The sequence below is a fragment of the Bactrocera neohumeralis genome, unplaced genomic scaffold, assembly GCF_024586455.1.
Source record: "Bactrocera neohumeralis isolate Rockhampton unplaced genomic scaffold, APGP_CSIRO_Bneo_wtdbg2-racon-allhic-juicebox.fasta_v2 ctg4853, whole genome shotgun sequence".
Lineage (NCBI taxonomy): Eukaryota > Metazoa > Arthropoda > Insecta > Diptera > Tephritidae > Bactrocera > Bactrocera neohumeralis.
The window spans coordinates 2,046-8,487 of NW_026091830.1; the positions used below are offsets into that span (position 1 = coordinate 2,046).

The 6,442-nt window shown below is 37.3% G+C and overlaps 1 pseudogene; it reads right to left on the reverse strand.

Moving 5' to 3' along the window:
* Positions 1 to 786: 786 nt before the first annotated feature.
* Positions 787 to 1,455, reverse strand: LOC126767234 (uncharacterized; annotated as a pseudogene).
* Positions 1,456 to 6,442: the final 4,987 nt, after the last annotated feature.

The window sequence follows — 6,442 nt, forward strand, 5'->3', positions numbered from 1 at the left end:
GCTGGTATTCCACAGTTCTTTTGGCTTTAGTAGATGCAAGGTAAGTTTTTTCATGAAGCTCGTTTAAACACCTAATGTATTTCTTTAATGTTATAGATGTCGCGTTATGTACATCAACGTTGGTAGTCCAGGCCGTTGTAATGACTCTTCAATATTTGAGAGATCATCTTTAAAAAGCGAGTTGGCTCAATCTACTATATTTAAAGACATGAGTAGACAAATATCGTCAGTTAATGTTCTAGTCGTTTTGTTGGGCGACTCTGCGTTCAAATTTGATGAACATTTGATGAAACCGTACCCATTTTGTGTAAACCAACCTTTGGATAAAAAAAAATTCAACTATGTACTCTCGAAATGCCGAAGAGTGGTGGAGAATGTTTTCGGTCTTCGGTTTCCGCAGTTGCCAAAAGACGTCTCTAACATTTGTGGAAATGTCAACCCAAGAGTAGAGGAAATAAGACAAGCGTTCGTTTCGTATTTCGGTGAGTTATTACATTCAACTTTGAAATATTATTAAATTTCAACCGATCCATACTTACATATCTCATATTTCAATTCCAGTACAAAAAAAAAACAGATATTTCTATATTTTATATATGTTACATTTATATTTTCGTATTCATTCACATATTTATATTTATTTTTCATTTTCGTATTCATTAATTCATTTATATATATATTTTATATATTTCATATATATTTTCATTTTCATTCACATATTTAAATTCATTTTCCATTCATCATTTATCTTATATCTTAAACTAAAACTTAAAAAAAATTTTAAATCTATTTTTGGCGAGGAAGGAAGTCGATGAAAGCGTCCTTCACTTCTCTTGAATCGTTTATGTATTCTTGTAGCAGAGAAAGACGCTTTTCATCGGCTTCCTTCATCACCTCAGTCGCCTTTAATAAGTCATCCTTAATTTCCTCCATTATTGTTAACCCTGATTTTTTCTTTTTTACAGCATCGTTTGACAATGGCCGAGCGCAACCACGCGACATAGAAGGTCCATCGCCTGGGCTTTGGAGCGGCGACTCACCTTCTGTATCGGCCTCAACGTAAATTGGTTCCATGTCAACTGAAAATAGAAGAAACAAATAAAAGTGTAAAGAAACATTCCATAAACGCTTTTTTATTTTATTATGAATATTGGAATCTAGTCCAATGCGCTTAAAACTTACCCACAATGCTATCCTCCACAAGTTCGGCGGATCAAAAATTTTTAAAACCGCCTAGTGCTTGGTGGACCGTCTCATAATATTTCCACCGATTAGGGGAGCCAGCCGATGGGCCAATTTTCTGCTTTTCTTGTCTAAAAATAAAAAAAAATATTTAATTTATATGTTTACCTCATAATTTATTACTTACCTGTATTTGTTGGTAAAATTGTGCAATTTAATTTTAATCTCAGTGGACGTATATTCGTGTCCAGCCAAAAGCATCGTACAAGACATTTTCTTGTATATGTGGTTATTTTTTCGCGTTGATCGCAGCACTGGCATTTTTTGTTGCCATACCTCTATTAAGTCGGCCTCGGTAGCCTCACTCCAAATAACTCGTTTCTTTTTTTGAGTTTTTTCCATATATTTTTTTTTTACTTTGTACTTTGATTCGTAATCAACGACAATTTTTGGTTTTATTTTTTTGTCTTCTTTGTGTGTTAGTTAGTGTCAAAATCAGCTGCGATTAAACAAATTTGACCAACAGATGGCGCAAAATCAGAGTCGCACAGAGAGATTTAGCGTGGATTAGTTTCAAATCATTCTGATGAAGTGATTTTGAACTGTCATTTTTGTATGGCGAAATCTTGATAAATTTTTAAGATTAGTGGGATAATCCATTCAACAGCCGAAATCGTGTGATTAAGTGTCGGTCTGAACATGGTATAAGGAACGTTGTTGATGATTGGTAAGTTTTATACAACATTTCAAAAGTAACTATACCTCATAATAGTGGTTTTAACTATTTTGGGATGAATTTAACGTTTACTATGAATTTTCTTCAAGAAACAATTGTTGATTTGATGTTTCTTCGCAAAACCAGGTTTGCCATATTCGTATTTTATTGAAAAAAGTATTAAAAATTAGTAATAGATTTCTTTTGAGCTGCATACTAGCACAAGTAAATTTATCGCAGGAAAGTTTCTTGACCGTTTCTTAAGCTTTTCTTTATATGAAGTTTTTAACTTTCTTGAGAGCTGGATACTCAGCTTAAATAAAAAGATTTCATGCTCTTGACACACCCGAGTAGCCCTCGTACAGTTTTCCAAAGTAGAAGCAAGGAGTGCCCAGGTGAATGCTGGCTACCCTTAAAGTTTTTCCTTGAATTTTATTTACAATGAATCACAGTAAAAGTGAGCCACCTGTTATTCAAAAACATAGACTCAAATTATTAATTAATAAACTTGACTGCACCCTTTATTTTTTTGCTTAGTTTGTAAATCTAGCCTATTTACACTATCCAACTGTAAATTTTTTTTGTTGTAGTCAATAACAGTTCGAAAAGCTTCAAAAAACGACAACAACTGCGTAAGTGAGCGTCACAGTCAAAGTGAGCTATGTAATTTTGTTGTTTTTTAAGTAGCGGTACTTTTTTATATTGAATTTGTATTTTTCATAAATCTGCTTGTTGATGGATTAGTTTTGTTTTGAAAAGCAATTAGTGAAGATGGGTCGGCAAACAAGTGTAGAAATTAGGCAGCGAGTGATAGAACTGTACCAAGATGGCAAATCTCAAAGGGATATAGCGGAATATGTCAATAAAAGTCGGGGAACTGTGCAGCACATAATTCATCGCTTTGTGCAAAAGGAAAGCATTTACCGAGAGAGAAGAGGCATTTATCGTTCGGGAAACTAAGAAAAATCCCCATCTCAGCGCTCCAAAACTAACCGACATAGTTGGAAACCAACTAAATATCCATGTCAACCCCGAAACAGTAAGAAGAGTCTTCAGGAAGCACGGTTTTAATGGTCGGGGGCCTCGTAACAAACCATTAATTAGCCAGAAAACCGTAAGAAGCGTCTGGAGTTTGCGAAAAGTATGTTCTAAAAACTCATATTTTGCAAAAGGTTTGTGACGTAAATAAATACTTAATAGCTACTAATAATGTCTTCAGGTTTTATTTACAGATGAAAGTAAATTCAACTTATTTGGCTCAGACGGTAAACAAATGGTTTGGCGGAAAAAGAACTGCGAGCTTCAACCGCAAAATCTTACTTTCAGTATAAAGCACGGAGGCGGCTCCATCATGGTATGGGGCTGTATGACAGGTGGTGGTACTGGAAATCTTCACCATATTCCAGGCATAATGAACAAATTCGTTTATATAGATATTTTACGTCAAAACCTTAAGCCGAGTGTCGAAAAACTGGGGATCGAAGGAGATTTTTATTTTTATCAGGACAACGACCCCAAGCACAAATCTTTCGCTGCGCGGGAATGGTTATTGTACAACTGCCCACATGTATTAGAAGTGCCACCACAGTCTCCGGACTTAAATATAATTGAAAATTTATGGGCCCTTCTCGATCGGAATTTCCGCAAACATAGGATTTCGTCCACCAAGGACCTTTTGATTGCCTTAAACGCGGAGTGGCGCAGAATTCCATCCACGTATACATGTAAATTGTTGGAGTCGATGCCCAGACGTCTGCAAGCCGTTATTTCTGCGAATGGTGGTCCAACAAAATATTAATGTCTTATTTATGTTGCTTTTATTTTATGTGGCTCACTTTCACTGTGAGCTAAACTTATGAGCTTCATTAGTTTTAATTAATTTTTGTATACTAAATAGAAGCACTGTTTGGAATACATATTGAATTACTGTAGACTAATATCCAGACAATGAAGCTTGTATACAAGCTTTTTTTTAAAATAGTTGTATTCTAGTGATATTTTTTAAAGTTTGCGGTAACAGCATTATGTGGCTCACTTTCACTGTGACTCACTCTATTATAATAGAGAAAGCCACTTGTAAAGGAAATTGTAGGCGTTTATATTTGAAAGGCGAGAGTGTAGGTATTATAACGATTCTGTATCAATACCGTCTCTGCCTTGGGCTCTCTAGTAAATACGGTGACCTGACGATATACCTTCTCTGCTCTGTCAGAAATCCTCAGAACTAGGATTCAGAAGCAGAAGAGTTGAAAAATCGTAACCATTAACTTTCAACAAATCTACTCCGCTAACAGTTTTGAAAAGAGAAAGTCCTTCCTGGTGGAACAGTGAACTCGAGAATTTGAGAACACAACTAAGGAAAAGCTTTTCAATGAGAGTTTTTTAAACCAAAATCTGCAGCCATATAAAGATATTATGAAAATATAAGAAAAAGCAGTCAAGAAAGCTAAACGACTCATGGCGATCTTTCTGGACATCGATAGAAAGTTGCAGAGAAACCGCTAAGCTGAGCAAAATGCTATCCAAAGATGATATTAATACTGTCACATGACGGAGGGAAAGTGATTGACCTCTCGGCAAAAGAGCTTCTGGAGGTATTTATCATAAACGCGCTCTCAGAGTCAGGCAAACACCTTCAACGAGGGTTGAATATGCCATAAATAGTTTTGCACTATTTAAAGCACCATAATGCTGCAAAACTGGTAGAGCCAATGGTTCAAAGGCTTGGAAAATATATACATACATAGAAGCTAGCATTCAACTATCTTGACCCCAAAGGGTTAAAAAAAAAGTAAATTTGTTTTCCCTTTCCCAAAACCGGAAAAGAACACCCAGAATGCCAAGTTTTTAGCCTATAAGCCTTACCTCCTTTATGCTGAAGTTACGGAAAGGCTAATAGATCTACACGTAAGAACAATAATTGCGGAGAAGTTATCCCCAAGTCCCAACAAGGGGTACATAAAAGGGGCCCATAACCCAAACTGCCCTTCACGAGGTGATAAGTGTAATCGAAAAAACACTACATCAAAAAACAAACACCATGACTGCTTTTCTAGACATAAAGGGGGCCTTCAACCTTGAAGTAAAAAAGCGATAATTAATTCCCCGGAACATGGTGGCATAAAAAAGACACTGTGTGCTGATGGATACTACCGATACTTGAGAATAGGGGAAAATTTTTAGTTCAAACGGTGCTTCAACACAAACAAGTTATGTGGTAGAGGCCCCTAAAGGGGGGTTCTCCGCTTTTAGGGGTTTTGGGCAAAAAATATCCCCAACAAAACGGAGGAGGGGGCCAATATGAACGATATAGTGTTGTTGGTATCGGGCAGCTTCCTTAAACGTAGCAGATTGGGAATTTGAAGGTTTAAAACCCTTTGGGCGAAAAACAATGGACAGGGTTTCCCAAAAAAAAACGGACGTTATTCAAAGCAGAAAAACCTCATTTTCCTTCCTTTAAAAATTTTCCTTTTCATCACCCCCACTCTAAATATTGGGGGGGGGAGTTGCCAAAACTGTTCGGGAAAAATAAATATAAAAAAAAATAAACAAAGAAACTGGCATACTATACTTTGGTGTCAAAAAATTGGGCCTAAAACCAATATTCAGTGGAGATGGGGCCGTCATAAGACCCCCCCCCAATGGGGGCTCTTTTTAGGGGTGGGCCCCTAAACATCACAAAAAAAATGGAATCAAAACGCATGTGCGGTGTTACGGTAATCAGGTCTTCCGACTATGCGCTCAAGGATCCGATCAACTACCTGGACATTTGTTCCAAAAAAAGCGTATTGCGGGGATAAAAAAAAAATTGGGAAAGGTTGGAATTTGGAAAAAATACGGAAATGTAATCCCAAACAGCTCACCTTAAAAATCCCTCATTTCCCAAAGCGGATTTCAAAACACTTTTTGGTGGGATACCCTCTAACGGGAAAGGGAAGGGTTCAATGGAGAGGAGGATAATTAGTCATACCCCCCGGGGGCCAAAATGGATGCATAGGGACGGGGGATCTCCCCGTTAAACATTCTCTTCACCGAACTCTAATTTCAAACGAAATATAGGCATAGAAAAGGTTGCGCATTAAAAAAACAAATATAAATAAGCAACTTTTTACGGATAGCCCGGGGGGGTCCTGGCCTTGTTTAATGACAAATTCCCGGATTAACAACTCAAGGGAGCATAAGCTCAATAAAAACAACTCCCTAAACGCGGGGTTCCCGGCCCAGGAAAATTTTTGGGGGAAAAACAGTCGGCGGCGGGGACTTTTTTTCGAAACCGAGGCGGAGTTCCGCCCGCTGGATCGATCAAAGGGAAAATCAATAGACAATTTCAACAAGTTTTGAAATAAATAAAAAAATTTCAAAATGCATCATAGCTAAAAATTATGGCCAACATATGACACAAAAACCAACGACTTACTAAATAGGTCAGAAAAAATACTTAAAAGTAACCCCCACTGGGTGGTCATTGCTGAACACGCATCCGAAATGGGTATGCCACAAAATCTGCCCTGGCTGGGGGCGGGGAAAAAGGAAAAAACTTCCACT